Source organism: Protobothrops mucrosquamatus, unplaced genomic scaffold (genome assembly GCF_001527695.2).
Source record: "Protobothrops mucrosquamatus isolate PMUCROS unplaced genomic scaffold, P.Mucros_1.0 scaffold_4, whole genome shotgun sequence".
NCBI classification, from domain to species: Eukaryota; Metazoa; Chordata; class Lepidosauria; order Squamata; family Viperidae; genus Protobothrops; species Protobothrops mucrosquamatus.
The window spans coordinates 854,829-871,875 of NW_015386080.1; the positions used below are offsets into that span (position 1 = coordinate 854,829).

The 17,047-nt window shown below is 37.2% G+C and overlaps 1 protein-coding gene across 1 annotated transcript in view; it reads left to right on the forward strand.

The window, feature by feature from the left end:
* Window positions 1-446: 446 nt before the first annotated feature.
* SGMS2 (sphingomyelin synthase 2) overlaps window positions 447-17,047 on the forward strand; it is a 42,178-nt gene continuing 25,577 nt past the window's right edge. The window contains exon 1 of the mRNA XM_015810395.1: window positions 447-679. The gene's annotated coding sequence lies outside the window, so the exon portion shown is untranslated. The remainder of the gene's footprint in view (window positions 680-17,047) is intronic.

Genomic DNA, 17,047 nt, shown 5'->3' on the forward strand with positions numbered 1-17,047 from the left:
GTTTGAAGGACAGGGAGAATACACGGGACTCAAGTGAACCCTGCAAAGGGAGAGTGAGAAACAGAAAATCGGGACATTTCTGAAAATAGAGCAGCAGCCTTGCAAAGATGAGATTCTGTCCCTATTTCATGCTAAAAGGGTTTTTGTCTCTTTAAGGTAGCTTGTGGAAGGGCAAAGAATTTTTTTTAAACAGGCTTCCGCCACCCTTATCTCCTAACTCGGTTAATTAGGAAAAAAAAAATGAAGTTTGTTCCACTCGACTTCATTTGAATACCTATGCCAAATCTTCCTCCTCCCCACTCTTCTGCTTGGAATGGGGCTTTCCCCCGCTTCTCTTTATAAATAAAAATGAATAAATATCCGTTCCCCTAGAGAGGTCTTTAACCGGTTTTTCAAGCCCAGCCTTCGAATAGCAGCAGCGGCAGGGCTAGAGTGAGTCAGTGTTTGGAAATGGAGTGGGCGTGTGTTTGAATGTAAGAGAATGAATGATGTCAGGAAATGCTGTGGCAGACAGGGGAGGTGGGGACAAGCAACGAGAATGAAGCTGACTGTAAACGGAACAGTGCCTTCAGAAACCGAAAGGGCTTGCTCGCCTACAGGCTCTGTCTTCCTCGCCACCTTCCAGGAGCCGCTCTTAGGCTGTGGAAAGCTCTCCAGCTGTTGCACTGCCGGCCTAACGGTCCGTATGGCATTCCCGAGAGGCGGGGAGGGAAAGGTGTGTGACTGAGAAGCGGCGGGGTGGATAAAAACTGGGAGCGGAAGGCGGAGGGTGGGCAAACTTTCTTCTAGCTGTTTCTCCTTGCGGCTATTAGCCTGGAGATAGGAGTGTCCCTGTTTGTAGCCAGAAGGAGCGGCAAGTACTAAAGAGCCTGGAAGCTCTGAAGAATTAGTTCATGCTGGGTTTTGGAAGACTTTGAGTTCCTGCTCTGAGACTATTGCCTTCGTTAAAAAAAGAAAAAAAGGAAAAAAAAGAGGTAAGTTCAAGAACTGGATGTCTCAACCAGAGGTCTGAATAAGGAAAAACGATGCTTCAATTGCTCAGTGGGTTTTCCCTTTAAAGAAAAAGTCGAAGACTAATTCTTAGGTTATTGGCACAGAGCAGATTTATAACAGATTTTTCTGCTGTAAAATATATAAGAGGGATTCACCTATTGAGGCTCTACTTTCAGAGAAGTTCTTTACAATTTAATGACTAGGTTAAAAGTTGTGGAGTACTGTCAACTACTGGTATGTTTTCATTAAGGAATTTCGAAAATAGTTATCTACAGCTAGAAGCTGTAATAACTGTTTTGGTATTGGTGCAAAATATTATAAAAAGTTAAATATAGGTAGAATTTATTATGATGTCTTTCAGTTCTAAGACATCTGTGCATTCAATTTATTTTCAAGATCTTAGCTAATGAAGCATTTGTATATTTTAATGGTAAAAGGACAATAGGAAATTGCGATTGTGAGCATTGATTTTTAGTTTGTTAAAACATAAGCACTTATAGCAATGTTTACCATATTCCCATGGTTTTGAGCTTTTTAAATAATGGAGTTTTTGAATAGACATATTTGGAATTTATAATATCCTAGAAAATGACCATGTGTCCTTAGAATAAAAACCAATGACTCTATATTTTTCATGTTAGAAAAAGTATAATTGAAAACAGTTAGTTGTTAGAATTTTCTGTAAATTGGCTTGACTTGATAGACACCTGGCAAGCATAGACAATGTGTTTGATAAATGTTATTTGCCTGAAGTCAACTTTCCAAGTACATGTACTTAGTGTACTATAGTGTGCATCCAAGATAGGAGCCTGAAGATAATTCATTCTGTGAAAGTCAATAAATGGTACTTTGGAATGGCTGGAGAATTGCAGCCTGTGTGATAAAACCAGCTGTATGAGGAAGAACACTAAAAAAAAAAGCTAAATATATAAAAGCAATTAGGTTTCCTGTTACTTTGATGTGTGTACCTTGAAGTGTTATAAGACTACTCCCAGGAAATAGGATTTTTTAAAAAACAAAACAAATAGCTTGGAGAGTACACTCCTGATGTTTAACTTATGTTTAACTTTGGCTATTACATTCTTTTGCTAACTTCATTTAAATATTTTAGGATATCTGATAATGCCTTACTCTGAACTTACTTTATGGAAGATACAGATGTTCCACTCTACAAAGTTTCTATAGTAGTTATATGTTTGTAATAATTAACTGCAACATTGTTAATGCTTCTAGTCATTATTTTTGAATTTAATATTTTAATTGCATCGTATAAAACAGACATGTCAAACTCGTGACATCATGTGATGTCGCGCAACGTATCAGGAGAGTTTTGCCATTGCCGGCAATGGGGTGGGCGTGGTGTCATGAGTATGGGCCGGCAATTTGACACCTCTGATATAAAATATGGCATTTGCTTTAATTGACATAATATATCAGTTTATGTATAGACCCTCTGAAATTACCCAGTTTGGTTTGTGCAAACATACAATAGATTCAGTAACACTTTTAATGTTTGTCAAAGTTTAAATATCTTTAGATTTAATTCTACAATCCTGCAGAAATTAACATACAGCACCCTTTTATGAGCAGAGGTGAAGACATCCAACCCAATATTTTCTAAAATATTTTTTAATAGAAAATTAAAAACTCATCAGTTGCAGGGGTAGGATCCAATTATGTCCTTTTCATCAACAGAAACACTGAGAGATCAAAATACTTTTCATCAAATTCTCAAATTTGTGGAAGTTTGGGAAATCTTCTGAAACAGGCCAAGAGAAATTCAGATTGGGAAAAAAACTCCTTCGTTTCTCTTCTTAATACAATCTGGATTCTTATTCTTTTTTAAGCCAAAAAAGAAGCACATTTGATTCATATTTCAAAATTCATGGCTCAATGTAAACAAGTCATCTGACGTATATGAAAGGGTAACATGAGAAGAAGCCCATAAAGGTGTAACCACTGAAAGCAATCATAGTTACAAAAATGGATATGTTCCTGGATAAGTGGTTTGAATACAGCAGCCAAGTAGACACTCTAATGCTTTAGTTCTGCCAGCACCAACTGCTCAGAAAGAATGGAAGCATAGTTAGTGATGCCAACTTTATGTAGATTCTCCTTTTCCCCCTTAGAAATATATATTCAGTAAAGACAGAAAGTAGATGAATTACCTAGAGAATAACTGATTATTCCTAGCAGGAAAATGCTGATACATGAAATCAAATCAATTAAGGCTTCATGTGATCTTTCTGGCATTATGGGATCATTTTCTGAAAACAAAAATTGATTCTAAATTTCACTGTAATTGTTAAATAGCTAGTTTTGTGTTCATTTTTTTAACAATACTATTTGTTTCTCATGACAGTTTTAACAGTTTGCAATAGTGGTGAATTTTTAACAATTTTAAAACTCACTTATTTCAGCAGTATAATGAAAGTATGTAGTATAAATAAGATTTTAGGGTTATTTTTTCTGCCAAGAATTCTGACATCTAAGTAGAAATAAGATGCAAAAGAGTCGCTCAGATGAGTGGATTTAGGCAAAAATTAAGTAACAGGACACTAAAAGATTTTCAGTCCAGGAATGTGTATTCAGTACCAGAACCAAGTGCAGAAATGTTTTTTCATGCAAATACTTCCTCGTTATCCACCAAGCATTCATTTAGTTCCTTTTTAGTGGGAATAGAATAAACCACTTAATTATTTTTTTTAAAAAAAAATCTCTTGCTAATCTTTTGTAAATCATCCAGCATTGTATTTGTAGATTATAAGCCAGCACCTGATGTTCTGGATTTTAATATATCAGAGATAAACTTCATAACAGTTTATTCATAAACAAGTTATTTCTTATAATGTCCTCCTTTTCACTGATAAAACAATCTCAAAACAGGAAAACAACAAATTTACAAAAACAACTATTTTATAATTAGAATAATTGCCAAATTGAGCTCAACTAGTAATTTACGTTTGGACAGATGCACAATTTTTTTCTTGGCAACAATAAGGAAGTGGTTTGTTACTATCTTCTGAGATATTTTTTAGCTTGCCTGTCCTGTTATATCTTATACCTTATCTTATATTTTATATCCAAGAACTGCAGGTAGTCTCAATTTACCATCATTTGTTCACAGATCATTTGAAGTTATGGCAGTGTTAAAGGGAGTAATGACCAGTCCCCAAAGTTACAACCATTATACCACCCTTGCAGTCACATGATCAAAATTCGGGCACTTGGTTGTCCACTCGCATTTATGACTGCACGGGCACTTCAACTCCCCCCTACTGGCCTATCTGTCCCCTACCTATGCCCTTTTGGCTCCCTACACACCGTGGTCCTTGCTTCCCTAGATGATTTTCACTGTCATCTTGCTCCCACTGCTGATGAGGTACCCCTGCCCTGGCCCTTTGTTAGGCAGCTACTGGCCACACAAGTCTTACTTTTCCAGGTTGCTTGCAGCAATTTCCTTGTGGGGAAGATGGCCTCATGTGGCCAGAAGCTGCCTTGCGAAGAGCCAGGGCAGGCATATCTTGTCAGCAGCGAGAGAAAGAAGGTGGTGAAGGATGACAGGAGCCTTGGTGTGCAGGACAGTGAGGGCAGCTAAGAGACGAAGTCACATGATGTTATGCTTTATAACTGCATCACTTAACAGTGGAAATTCTGGTCCCTATTTTGATTGCAAGTTGAGGACTACCTATAACCAGGTCTAGGCTGGCTAAGTTATTTGTGATTAGTCAAGTCATCTGCTGTAACTATTATTAAAATTTCTTTAAATATAAATGGAGCTCATAAACCGGTGGTTTTGGTAGCGGCCTCATTCCCGTGAATAATCTTTCCACAGAGATACAGATTTTTCAATATTGTTAACATTTTTCAGTGAGCATTTAACTAATACCTTGTACAGCACTGAATCTTGTTTTAGTTTTCTTTGATATACTGTTTTAATTATTATTAATTTAATTGTTAATAATTTATTAATAACTAATTATTAATTTTATTAAAATAATAATAATATTGGAAGGGACCTACTCTGTTATTATTCTGTTATTATCTTACTGTTCTAGATAATTTTCTGGTAAATGAGCTTTCTAGACTTTTTTCAAAATGACTGGGGTATAAATATTGCAAATAAAATAAATACTTGGTGAACTGGCATTGAAGACTCAACACCAAACATGCATACATTTTGCACTAGTTGCATTTTCAAGACCTCTGTAAGTATGCTTCCCATTATAATATCTTTTTTTAGGTTACTTGTGAAATGACTAGCTGACAGCTGGTGACTAATGAAGCTTAGGAAGGTACTGTTTGCCACTAAGCCAAGAGACTATTCATAATGGGGGTTCTAGAAGTACTTCTAGATCATGGCTTTTCAACCTTTTCACAGATTGTACCACTTTTAGGACATGACAATATTTGAGTACCACCAGTGCTTAGCAAGGTGTCAAAAACTTGATGACTAAAAAAAGGGGGCAATTTTGGGTTTTACTGATTAGATTCATTTGTTGTTATAGAAATGGCTAGTTTATAATATTATGGAAAAGTAAAAAGCTGAGGTTCAGTGTTAATGCTTCCTTCTACTGCAACAGAGCATGTCTGTTCTTTTCCCCTTCTCCCCCTCACTTTTCTCCCCCTTTTCCCCCTTACTGTGTCCTACTATTTGCTTTTGTATTTTGTATTTTATTCTATAATCTAATAAAATGTTACAAACTATAGAAAAAAAGAGAAAAAAGTACCAGTTTTAATTTCTTCAGTGGCAGTTCCTTTGGTGAATCACTTTCCCTTTGCACTGACAAATGTATGATGAATTTATCCACTACCAGCTGTCTGGACGGCCCTTCTTCCTCTCTCTCTCTCTCCTTTTCTTCCTCCCTGCCTTCTGAGCTCTCCTTCCGCAGTGTAGTAAGAGTGCACCCCCAGTCTCTTCACTGTACCCCTAAAGACACAGGAATCAAGCGCAAAGTAAAAAAGGCTCACAAAAGCCTCCCAGAAGAAAGAAACACTGATTATGTTTTTTTTTTTCTTTAAGCTGCTTCAGGCATGTATCAGTTTAAACAATGTAGCAACCAGACTCCGGCAAATGGGGAAAGCGATAACTTTAAATTAAACCTGTTTACTTACAAAGAAAACTTGCTAAAAGCCATAGACAGACTCAGGATAAGGGGGTAAACTAATTACATTTGTTTAAAGGTATTAAACCTACAGAAGCCAACACTTTGGAGTCATTGCTAGCCTTTGTGAAACAGATTAAAATATTCCAATAACCAAAGCACACAAACGAGCCTCTGAATTACAAAACGCTGTAAAAACTGTACAAAAATCCTTATGGTAACCAAATCAAACTGCCAGTTGACCAGGAACCCACTGGCTTCCGAAATAAACCAACCTCCTTTCTGACATGCTCGTCTTCCGGCTTTTCTTTTCATCAGCGCTGATTGCATTCTCCTGGCTGAAGAAAACGAACCAGGGGACCTTTTCTTCTAGCAAAAACTTCTTCTTCTTCCCTGACTCTTTTTCCTCCCTGCCTGCTGAGCTCTCCTTCCACAGCTTCTTCTCCATCCCCTTCTCTTTCCCTGTTGTCTTTTTTCCCTTTCCCGCCAAAACCACCTCCTCTTATATCCTCTCCTCGCCCCTTTTTCTCCAGTTCACCTCCAGCTCCGCGCTGCTTCCAGAAGTGCCAATCAGCTGGAACCAATCAGTTGGAGCCCTCCCAGCGCTCCTGGGGCTTCAGCCAAGCCCCAACAATCCTGCAGCTACAGCTGCCTCTCCCTCAGGCTTGGGTCTCTTCAGCACAATCCTCTCTCCCACTACACTTCTCTAGGACAGTCGCATAGCACCTACCACATGCCAAAGTACCACTGGTGGTACGCATACCACCGGTTGAAAAGCCCCCCCTTCTCTCTCTCTCTCTCTCTCTCTCTCTCTCTCTCTCTCTCTTTCTATATATACCGTATATACTCGAGTATAAGTCGACCCGAGTATAAGCCGAGGGACCGATTTTCCCACAGAGAACTGGGAAAAATTGGTGACCCGCGCATAAGCCGAGGGGGCATTTTGGCTGTTCCTCCCTGGTTGCCTCGGCCCCCCCGGCCCTGTCAGTGAGCGCCCGGCAGGGCGCAGCGTCGCCAGGCCTCCCCCCTTCGCGCGAGGCTTCTGGCATTCCCCCTCGCGCTTGGCTGCGGCTCGCCGCTCNTGCAGTCACATGATCAAAATTCGGGCACTTGGTTGTCCACTCGCATTTATGACTGCACGGGCACTTCAACTCCCCCCTACTGGCCTATCTGTCCCCTACCTATGCCCTTTTGGCTCCCTACACACCGTGGTCCTTGCTTCCCTAGATGATTTTCACTGTCATCTTGCTCCCACTGCTGATGAGGTACCCCTGCCCTGGCTCTTTGTTAGGCAGCTACTGGCCACACAAGTCTTACTTTTCCAGGTTGCTTGCAGCAATTTCCTTGTGGGGAAGATGGCCTCATGTGGCCAGAAGCTGCCTTGCGAAGAGCCAGGGCAGGCATATCTTGTCAGCAGTGAGAGAAAGAAGGTGGTGAAGGATGACAGGAGCCTTGGTGTGCAGGACAGTGAGGGCAGCTAAGAGACGAAGTCACATGATGTTATGCTTTATAACTGCATCACTTAACAGTGGAAATTCTGGTCCCTATTTTGATTGCAAGTTGAGGACTACCTATAACCAGGTCCAGGCTGGCTAAGTTATTTGTGATTAGTCAAGTCATCTGCTGTAACTATTATTAAAATTTCTTTAAATATAAATGGAGCTCATGAACGGGTGGTTTTGGTAGCGGCCTCATTCCCGTGAATAATCTTTCCACAGAGATACAGATTTTTCAATATTGTTAACATTTTTCAGTGAGCATTTAACTAATACCTTGTACAGCACTGAATCTTGTTTTAGTTTTCTTTGATATACTGTTTTAATTATTATTAATTTAATTGTTAATAATTTATTAATAACTAATTATTAATTTTATTAAAATAATAATAATATTGGAAGGGACCTACTCTGTTATTATTCTGTTATTATCTTACTGTTCTAGATAATGTTCTGGTAAATGAGCTTTCTAGACTTTTTTCAAAATGACTGGGGTATAAATATTGCAAATAAAATAAATACTTGGTGAATTGGCATTGAAGACTCAACACCAAACATGCATACATTTTGCACTAGTTGCATTTTCAAGACCTCTGTAAGTATGCTTCCCATTATAATATCTTTTTTTAGGTTACTTGTGAAATGACTAGCTGACAGCTGGTGACTAATGAAGCTTAGGAAGGTACTGTTTGCCACTAAGCCAAGAGACTATTCATAATGGGGGTTCTAGAAGTACCTCTAGATCATGGCTTTTCAACCTTTTCACAGATTGTACCACTTTTAGGACATGACAATATTTGAGTACCACCAGTGCTTAGCAAGGTGTCAAAAACTTGATGACTAAAAAAAGGGGGCGATTTTGGGTTTTACTGATTAGATTCATTTGTTGTTATAGAAATGGCTAGTTTATAATATTATGGAAAAGTAAAAAGCTGAGGTTCAGTGTTAATGCTTCCTTCTACTGCAACAGAGCATGTCTGTTCTTTTCCCCTTCTCCCCCTCACGTTTCTCCCCCTTTTCCCCCTTACTGTGTCCTACTATTTGCTTTTGTATTTTGTATTTTATTCTATAATCTAATAAAATGTTACAAACTATAGAAAAAAAGAGAAAAAAGTACCAGTTTTAATTTCTTCAGTGGCAGTTCCTTTGGTGAATCACTTTCCCTTTGCACTGACAAATGTATGATGAATTTATCCACTACCACTCTCTCTCTCTCTCTCTCTCTCTCTCTCTCTCTCTCTCTCTCTCTCTCTCTCTCTCTCTCTCTCTCTCTCTCTCTCTCTCTCTCTCTCTCTCTCTCTTTCTCTCTCTCCTTTTCTTCATCCCTGCCTTCTGAGCTCTCCTTCCGCAGTGTAGTAAGAGTGCACCCCCAGTCTCTTCACTGTACCTCTAAAGACACAGGAATCAAGCGCAAAGTAAGAAAGGCTCACAAAAGCCTCCCAGAATAAAGAAACACTGATTATGTTTTTTTTTCTTTAAGCTGCTTCAGGCATGTATCAGTTTAAACAATGTAGCAACCAGACTCCGGCAAATGGGAAAAGCGATAACTTTAAATTAAACCTGTTTACTTACAAAGAAAACTTGCTAAAAGCCATAGACAGACTCAGGATAAGGGGGTAAACTAATTACATTTGTTTAAAGGTATTAAACCTACAGAAGCCAACACTTTGGAGTCATTGCTAGCCTTTGTGAAACAGACTAAAATATTCCAATAACCAAAGCACACAAACGAGCCTCTGAATTACAAAACGCTGTAAAAACTGTACAAAAATCCTTATGGTAACCAAATCAAACTGCCAGTTGACCAGGAACCCACTGGCTTCCGAAATAAACCAACCTCCTTTCTGACATGCTCGTCTCCCGGCTTTTCTTTTCATCAGCGCTGATTGCATTCTCCTGGCTGAAGAAAATGAACCAGGGGACCTTTTCTTCCAGCAAAAACTTCTTCTTCTTCCCTGACTCTTTTTCCTCCCTGCCTGCTGAGCTCTCCTTCCACAGCTTCTTCTCCATCCCCTTCTCTTTCCCTGTTGTCTTTTTTCCCTTTCCCGCCAAAACCACCTCCTCTTATATCCTCTCCTCGCCCCTTTTTCTCCAGTTCACCTCCAGCTCCGCGCTGCTTCCAGAAGCGCCAATCAGCTGGAACCAATCAGTTGGAGCCCTCCCAGCGCTCCTGGGGCTTCAGCCAAGCCCCAACAATCCTGCAGCTACAGCTGCCTCTCCCTCAGGCTTGGGTCTCTTCAGCACAATCCTCTCTCCCGCTACACTTCTCTAGGACAGTCGCATAGCACCTACCACATGCCAAAGTACCACTGGTGGTACGTATACCACCGGTTGAAAAGCCCCCCCCCTCTCTCTCTTTTTCTCTCTCTCTTTCTATATATACATACAACCCGCCTTGCCTACCTACAAGGTTCCACCCCCAAAAAAGTGCCGGAACTCCATTCTGGGCGTTCTATGACAAAAAAAGCCCTGTGTACACACACACACACACACACATATACATAAACACACACATATGCTTTCTTTAAATTTGTATATCAATGATTGCATGACCTCTATGTGCCATTGCTAAATAAGTAAAATAATCTGATAATTTGGTGGGCTTTAATTCGCTGGATTGAAAGTATTCATGAGCTATATTATAGTTAAAAAATTTTTCCTTCATACTATATTCCCAAGTGTGTTCTTATGCTCTAGTTATGTAGTTGTTTAAGTATTATTATTTGACTGTAGGGATACTAATGTCTTAAAATCAAACTTTATTTTCTTTAAACTGATTTATGTTTTCAGCTACACTTCAATTTCTTAATTGGCCTTAAGTAGTTTATTTTATTGATTTTATTTGGAGATTATTTATATAAAAGCTTTCTGGTTTAAGTAGATAGTTATAGAATAAACACAGATATTTGTGAACACTATATAAATGTGGAATACATGACACTTCATTTTAATATGGACATAGTGCTGCTGTATGCTAAGCAGATGCTGGGAGAATGACTTGGAGGTTGACTCTTAACAGAGATGTTGCTGTTTTTAAGCTCTCAGCCTGTTAGGAGGATTATTGTACCATGGACGCTACTGTCCCAGATTATTTCAAAAGACATTAAGAATCACAGACAGTACTGTCCCAGCAGATGCTCTGCAATTTATTTAGGAACTGAAACAGGCATTGATAAGAAAGTTTCTGCAAGACAGATAAACTACTGTTTCCTCTGAGCTGCATCTGTTCAGAAAGCTATTTAACTATATTGTTCATTGCTGTTTAACTGCAAGCTGAGTCTTAGACCGGAGTCATTTTCAAGTTTACTGCACAATCCTATTGAACTCAGGAAACCTCTGAGTATGTATAAAATCAGATGGAAAGCAATTCTATGTTTATTTTTGAGGAAGCCCCCTATTTTCAAATAAAGCACGATATTACAGTTTTGTAGCTCATTTTTTTCCGCATATGTCTGCTTTTTTAACTTAACAGACATTTTATCAGCTATAAACCTTTCTCTCTGAATATACAATGCAAATATTTTCTCTTGGAAAATAAGTCAAGAAAATATTTCATGAAAAGACATGGGGAGCTCTAGCCTTAAAAAGTATGAGTTAGGCACTCCAATGGAGCACAGGTGATGCTGTAGATAAAGGGGTCCCAACGGCATGCCAGAAACCGGTCCTCACAAACAAGCAGAGCCCCATCTGCAGGATGCAGGCAGCACACGAAACCACACCCCCTCCGGTCCGCAGAAAAGCCTCTCTCTACAGAACTGGTCCCTGGTGCCAAAAGGTTGGGGGCCACTGTTGTAGATGAATAGTGAAGTATAATCTTAAGAATCGGGATTATTTTTAGAATAAATTTTTAAAATAACACAAATGTTTTATTCTTCCAGGCAAAAGTAAGTAATTATTGGACTCAAAGTTTAGTTTAGAATGATGATTGAGTTTAAACATGACATAAAGTGAAGATTTATATACATGATTTGTTAAGCTAGCCATAGTATCCTGATTTGCACCTAATGATACTCCTAATGAGTGAGTGCAGACATCATGCTGAACAACTTAAACTGTTTATAAATAACATGAAAATATTCTATTCTTTCCTTTTTTCCATATAAAGATTGTATGGCTATCTTGTATGATTTAAAGATGAAAAGTAAAATAGTTGTCAGAATATTTGTTAATATCTGTTTGTTAATATCTGTTTTGTTAATTTGAGTGATTATGAAAGCTTCCTTCAGAGAAATTGCTTACCCAACTAATATATTTGGCCTTGAGACTTTAAAGAATATAGTAAAATATTAAGTAGTCTTTGTTTAGTGACACTCTTTCTGCAGTTGTTCAAAGTTACAACAGCACTGAACAACAGCACTGGTCCTTGAAGTTCTGGCCATCGCAGCATCCCCATAGTCATATGACTGTGATTTGGGTGCTTGGCAACTCGTGTACAATTATGGTGGTTGAAGCATCCCATGGTCACATAATCACCATTTACACCTTCCCTGCTAGCTTCCAACAAATAAAGCCAATGGGAAAGCCGGCAAGAAGTCTCAAGTCACAGTCACATGATGTAGTGCTTAAGAATCACACATTATTCTCTTAAAAATTGTAACTGGAATTGCCGCTCATAAAGCAGTATGGGAGCATGAGGTTTTGGTTTATAATGTTGTTTAGCAACATTATGAGTTACTATGCCCAATAACGATTGTTAAGTGAGGACTACATGTAAGGGGGGAGGCAGGCAGAGAGATTTAGACCCTTATTTCACTATGAGATCTGAAAGAATTGTGCTGATTGTATCTTATTATAGAATTTATATTTAATAAGTGTTACTTGTCTATATGCAGGGATACTGATAAAAATCACTCTTTTTATACTTAAAATGGTAAAAATCAGTGGTTTAATTCATGATCCACTGAAATTCTTTTGATATGTGATTCATCAGGAATTCATAAATATGTTCTTGATATCTCTCTATTGCCTTTTTGCAAATAAAAAGGTCTAAAGCCAGGAAATCTTAATCTGAATTCCTTTAGTGTTATATTTAAAACTAAATACCTGCTTTATTCCTTAAAAAGGCAGAGTTTTGGGTAATAAGTAGTTGGATATTTTTAAAAAGTCAGATGTTTAGGACATAAAGCTGACAAAACTTTGGAGAGAGGCGACATTTATTATTAAATTTATTTGCCACCAGTCCTGCCCTGTGGTTACTCTGGGCAGCTTACAACATTGGAATGTTTAATTATAAAATATGTAAATATAATAATAATAAAACAATGAAAATAATAAAAATGTATAGCAATATGAATTAAAAGATGGGTGGGGTGGCAGCAGGATGTGTGGGGGGCAGGTGGGGTCAATCTACTAGCCATCTCCCATGTGGTACTCCCCCATAGAATTCCCAGATAAAGCAGCAGAGTCAGGTCTTCAGCCAGGTCTCTTTTTTGCTGAAAAGAGCAGCCATAAAGAAAAATTGGAGCAGTTTTACCATGTCATCTGTGATTTAATGTTTTAGTACAAAAAGAGATCGTTGTGGAATATTTTGAAGTGGATGGTTGCCAGTGTCTAACTGATTTGCATTTGCACTTATATATAGCACAACTGGATTACTTGTTGAATTGAACCCAGCATTTGGTTGCAAAACATAAATAGTGGTTGCCTATCTATGGCACAACTTCTATATGGAATACACTCGGACCTACGCTTGAACCCTTTTTCTGATTTCATTCCTGGAAACTTGTACAGTTTCTAAAAACTCTTCTTTATGCATCTTGTTGCATTTCAAATGCTGAAATAGTGTTGGAGGCAAGCATGATGAAGATGGTGCTATAGATGTTAGTATTTGGTTTCTGATTAATATTATCCCTTTTTCTAATAAGATTAGTCCCACTAATGCTACTGTCTATCTGAGTATGGACTCATAGTATGCCTAGATATAGTGGATCAGTCAATCAATTGGAGGTAGGTGGTCCCACAAATAATTTGGCCCTGTGCCATGAATTGCTGTATAGCTGATAACCAGCATCTTGAAATGTATCAGGTAAGCTACTAAAAAACAGTGCATCTTGTGAAATAGTGGTGTTATACAACTACCTATTCCATTGTATCTTGGACCATTTGCAACTTCTGGATGGTCTACTAAGTTAGCTCCATATAAAACACTATAACAGTAATAAATAATGATAAGCAATTAAATTGCAGTTGTCTTTTTCTATAAGTCAAATATTAGTTAAAATACGTAATGTTGCTCATTCAGTCATCTACGTTACAACCAGATTATTGGAATATTATCTTTGAGGATATAAACATATATGCATTTATCTGGGAATAAATCCACTGAATCCCTTTCAATTTAAAATTATGGGTAGACTCAGTAGAATCGGTTATTAAGGGCAGATTTCTAAAACTTAAATGAACTACATACAATATAGTTGGTGTTATTGGAACTTCAGGCATGGAGGAAAGGGGATTGTTTTAGGGTACATTAAGCATGAGAATCATCCCTGTACATGTACACACACTTGTGAGTAGACATAAAACAGAAAAGAGGCAAATGCATATTTATTTATTTCGTATACCTACTTTCCTCATAGATAGATTTTATTAAATTTGGTGATTGATCAGCATAAACAAAAAGAGAAAGAAAGGGTACAATAAAATCAAATGCATAAATACATGTGAGTAAACAGAATATAACAAGCAGTATGAACTATTAGAGCTAAAATTCTTGAATATTAAAAAAACATTTTCCCTATAACAATGGCTCTATAGGATAGGTTGGGCTGAGAGAGACAGCTGGCTCAAAGTCACTTATTGCATTTATCAAGGGTAAGGTTGGACTAGTTCCTGTGTTTCCATATTCCTAGTGCAGTACATATCATTATCTTATATTGAGCTACGTAAATTAATTACCATTTCCTGGAAGTAAAACCTCTTTGAAGAAGTGTATTAATAAGATTGTCAAACGGTTGGAGAATCATGAAAACAGTCTAGATAGCTGCAATTGCAAGATTTCAGTCATCATCTTGATTTTCTTTCATCCCCTGCAGTTGCCCTTGTTTTTAAATACAGTTGTCCATCTGTGGCCTAATTCCTGGCCTCTATAGTCAGTGTTAGCAGGACTGATAGAGGAAAAATGTGAAAACCAAAATTGGTTGTGTTTACATGCTATCTTAATCTATAAACCATGGGTTACAGACTATATTGGTTGGGTTCACAGAAGATGCGATACCAAACAAACCTCATTTATAGTGAAAGATATTGTGTGGGCCAATAAATAATCAAACTATAGGATGTAGATAGATGCAAAGAAATACAGTTATAAGCAAAATAACATTTTCAAATGTTTGTTCCTAAGGAAAATGAAAGATACTTTTGGAACTGGGTTGTTTTCTCTGAAGTAATATTTCAATAGCTATTAAGCTTTATAGAACATCATATTAGCCTCCCTAATCAAATATATGAGTTCTTGAAAGGCAACGTGTTTCCTAGGAACTGAGGAAAATCATTTGCAAGAGCCATAATAAATTACCTGGGTCACAACCATTTATTTGAAAATAAAAATAGAATCATTCTTTGGCACCTTAAAGAAAAACACAGTCATTATGATGTAATTATTTTGTTGACTATTGTACACTTGTTTAGAAATTGCTATCTTTTAGTTAATGTAAGACCATTGAGTTCAATTGCCCAAATACAGGAGTTATATAATAATAACAACAACAACAACAACAACAACAATAAAAATTGGAAGGGACCTTAGAGATCTTCTAGTAGTCCAACCCCCTGCTCAGGTAGGAAACCATATACCATTTCAGACAAATGGTTGTCCAATCTCTTCTTAAAAAGAGAGCATTCACAACTTCTGGAGGCATTCTGGATTAATTCACATGTTCCTCATATCTTAATATCTTTTGGAGCATCTTTTCCATCAGTTTTATTGCAGGCTGATATTCCTTCAGGCATATTCCCCTGAGATTTATCTGCAATGGACAGTTGTCCTGTTGCAAAATGGACCAATAACCATTTTTAGAGAGCAACAATAGATGATATTGCCTTGTATTCATTGTATTCGATTATAAATGCAACCTTAGGCAGATTTTCCTGTTGTGTTTGAGAAACACTCTTTTCACCATTCTTGCAAGTCCTCCTTTCTCTGCAGTTAGCTTTCCAATGAAAGCTGCAGTAGCAGAAGTTTGCTTTACAAACGAAATGTTGCTGATTCAAGATGCAACAGAAATATGATTTTTTAATTACTAATTTTCACTCCCTGAGCTAGATACTTTCCTCTAGCCATGTTATTTTTAAATGTCCAGGAATGCATCATTTTTCCCACTTCAGATGGAAGGATTTCATCTTTGGGAAGTTGTTTCATGGGAGTATAGTGTTAGTGTATATGTTAGCCTGCATTGCAGGCTGAATAGTGTGTGAGCTGTCGCTAAAGTGTCTCAGTCTGAACAAGATCTTTCTAAACTAATTTAGAGTCAAGCAAACATGAGCAAAGGACAGGAACAGTTTAAGAATGCTGTGTGGACATGCCATAAAGTTCTGACAGTTGGCCTTCTAGCAGTATTAAAAGCTTGAATTAATGTCCAATGGAATTATATTGGCTGTTCGCTACAAAATTTATAAATTTTTGGTATCGCATACATATTTCTTTTATCCAGGAACGTTCTTGAAAAGATTACAATTAGCCAAAATATTTTGTAAGGAAAGAATTTTAAAAATTATCTTGATCAAATGGATTTTACTGAAAATCTTGTTTTAAAATATGTTCTTTCTAGAATTTATTTGCTGCTCCAATTGAAACTGATTGTAAGTAGTTATATACCCCATTTTTCTAAATAAAGTTAACTTATGGTTTAATATTAAATGTAAATTATGAATAGTACTTTATTCCAAAATACATAGATAATACTAGTAATAATTTCATAAAAAACCAAGTCCTAAATTCAAAGTTTATTTATTTAATTTATTAACAGATTTACATGCCCATTCATATGAAGTGTTGTTTACGGTAATTTTGTAGTGGCTCTTTAGAATTTCAGAAATACTTATTCAGAAAATTCAAAACTAAACTAGGGCCCTCTAGAAATAAACTGCTTCTTAAATTGAACCTTCCTATTTTGCAATAAATTGCAGTTTTGAACAGTGACATATAAAGGAAAAACTGAAATTTCAAAAGCTTTATTTTTTTCCACTTCGTTTAATGTTAATGTGAAAGCTTCAAGGAACAAAGGCTAAAAAAAAGGGCACAGCTAGTATTGTGAAATATTTTTTGGCAAAAATTAAATAGGACATGTTAATAACATAAAATAGTAGGAAATACTTCTTTATAATACTTTTTAAATTGTTAGTCAGAGGAGATAGCTCAACAATAGTTCTACATAAAAAATTCCATACATCTGAATTCTGATGACATCATAATCCCAACTGAATTACCTCAAACCACTCTTGAGTATATGGTAC